Source organism: Galendromus occidentalis, unplaced genomic scaffold (genome assembly GCF_000255335.2).
Source record: "Galendromus occidentalis unplaced genomic scaffold, Mocc_1.1 scf7180000077101, whole genome shotgun sequence".
Taxonomy (NCBI): Eukaryota; Metazoa; Arthropoda; class Arachnida; order Mesostigmata; family Phytoseiidae; genus Galendromus; species Galendromus occidentalis.
Genome location: NW_003805089.1, coordinates 29,309 through 32,327, shown reverse-complemented (window position 1 = coordinate 32,327; position 3,019 = coordinate 29,309).

The window sequence follows — 3,019 nt, the reverse complement described above, 5'->3', positions numbered from 1 at the left end:
GTGAACTGAACTCGACAAGGGCACAACTGAGAATGATCAGTCGTGCGATGGAAAGGACGGGGATCCGTGGAGATCGACCGCCTAAAATCGAGTGAAAAACGTCGAGTTCCCACGCTCAGAGAAGACGTCACCGCGAGTCGCGTCATAGAAAAACAAGAAACTTGAGGCCAAAACCTCTTGGCGCCTCCGAGTCCCCCGACTTTACGGAGACTCTGAAGAATAACAAGTAGAAAAAGAGGTGATCGCAACGGTCTTTTTCCTTCGTCACTAGAAGGATAGTACCCCAAGAGAAAAGAGGTCGAGAAAATATCCATTTTATCACTGAAGCATGGAGTCAAAAATCAACGAGAGCCACAAAGTTTTTCTTCAGTATTCCCTCTCTCTTATCGACGTGTACTGCGGGAGCCCTACTTCTTGACCAGTTTGACTCAGACCCTAGCTAAGTCAAGTCAAAGAAGTGATCATGGCTGATTTTCAACAACAGCCCATAACGATGAGGGCAAACCGAACCATAGTCCCATGGTCTCCAGCCCATGTTATCACCAACTACAGGGATTCCAGACTACCCTGTTTATGCTTGGACAGTGAGTGCGTCGAGGATGGAGACATAGGATACCATCGTCTTTTCTCCAACGATCAATTTGACGGACCTGGATGGTTCCGAATACTCGACAAACAGAATCCATGCCTGCCCAGCGGGATTCCCCCAAGCTTGCAGAGTGGGTGTACAGGCTGAAAGATCATCATGAACGAATTGTATGCAAGGATCCTAGTGTTCCAAAGAATGGAAACCATGGATTCAAAGCCATACTGAGGACATGGTTGATGCATCGTCACCAGGTAGTAGCGACACCTAATGTGATTCATTCTTGTTGGCTGGTCAGCGGCCCCTCGTACCAAAGACGAGTCTCCTACCTGACTCGTGCAGCTTTCCATAATAAAATTCAGCAGCAAGTACTAGAGGGGTTAACCCGACGAATTTTTATGTTTATAGATGAATTAGAGAACCAACCATTAGTTAACATATTTCGTGCGGGATTCACGCAAAATTTGACGCTCGAGAATTTCAGATTCGAAGACGATGATATCGAATCGACAAAACGTCAATGGACATGATTAAGATAGGTTAACAATATCGTATCCGAGTTATGGGGATACACCTATCATGTAAACCGAAGCGACTGCATCATCTAAGGGAGGATGATGAAATATACCAATATTTCTGGTATAGCTGAGGCATGTCACTTCGGGTATAGGAAGTAATGATACAGGAAGCAGTGGCTTCCTGACTAACGTACAGTGTTCCACTTAGCCAAGTGGGTTACTAATACCAGAACACTTCCGTGTTCTGGTTACGGGTATTCCCCTTCCCTGGAAGGGTATATATAAGAGCATACCTGTGTGTAATAAACCGAGGAGCTAAGGAGCAGTAGTGTTCTCACCGAACACTGACTCTTTATTTTTGTGCCGTGATCTTCCAGATTCACAGGGTGTCGTTTCAGATTGGTGTCCACAGACTTAGCTAGTGAGCCCAGATTCCATCAATTTGTCAAAGGTGTTCATGTAAAATTGCGTTTAGGAGGATCATGTGGAGTTATTGCCTCGGGACGAGTTTCCGCAGGCGGAACGAACGACGAGGCGCCGCGAGAGATCGCCAGCGGCGGCGCGGCGGCGCGCCGAGAGTCTCGGCGGCGCAGCCCGCCGACGATTCTCCAACGCGGCGCACGGGCCTGATCAAATCCCCAACATCCTGTGGTTTCGATGCGAAACCCCGGAGGGCTGCCCCTCAAAGCCCTAAAAAAGTGCTGCCCTCGCTTCCCTCGAGCCTCCCTCTTGGTCAGCCCATGATTGTTCGATAAATGAACATGGAGGCATAGAGTGCTTCTGTGATTATTGTGAATAGTTTACGTGATGTGAAGCATATGTCCTATCGCTGATTATTCCTATCTCTGATGAGCAGAATTGGTGTGGTCGCTAAGTCGTTGGTATTGTCGTCGACGTCGTCCAAGGCCGTCGATAGCACGCAAGCTGTCTCCGCCCTAAGAGTGAACTATGTAGTGAGACCTGAGCAGTACCTGATGATTCTCCAAAGGAGAGCAGTTCGCGAGACGGGAAGGCTTAAATTCGATTAAACTTACAGACTCTCTTCGCGTATCGACTTGCATTTGCTCCGGTATTGCCACTGGAACTGTACCAAGGAAAACGAATAAGTCACCAATTTTTTTTCCTGCGCGCCGCTGCGAGTACATATATTAGAGATATAGACGGGTTGGCTACGTCGAGAACAGGGACACACCTAGAAGGGCCGCATGGACTTACCATCAGGATTTCGGCAGAAAAACTTTTCCTGACCGGCGGGTGGGAACATCTTCTTGTCCCACGCAGAAAGACCCCAGATCTCTTGGTCGTCCGCACGGCGATAGAACAATTTACCCGTGTTGGGGAAGTACAGATTTATCGTCTCTTCATAAACAGAGCCATCTTCCCCCAAGGGAACTCGAAGCGGCGGTTCACCCTCGCTTTGAGAGACCAGGATGTGTGGTGGTGTGGCCATGTCGATTTTAGATACGGGATGATTGCACGTAACTGAGAAACTCCTGCAACTCGAGTTTTACCCGTGTTCGAAGGTACGGGAAGCTTAACTCTTCCACACGAGTACTGACGACCTTGATCGATTCCGATGGCCGGTCACACGGTCGATGAACAATGCGAGTTTTCGCAGCGCAGCGCAGTGTAAAATTCCACAAAAATGGAAGCCCACGATGGGGGAGGGTAGACGATGGGGCTGATGATCTTTACTGAATACTTGACAGTGATCGGGTGGTCCCTTCACATTAGACTCACAAGTAAACCTTCACTTTTGGTGAATCGCAAAGCTCATCCAGACTCACATCAGTCCATCGGATTCCCCGTCGACAATTAGGAAAAAAAAACGGAGTCTCCCGTGCTGACCGCCACAGGGGCCGGAGCGGCAAACAGTAGAAAGCTCCGATTTCAATATCTATGTAAATAAAAACTT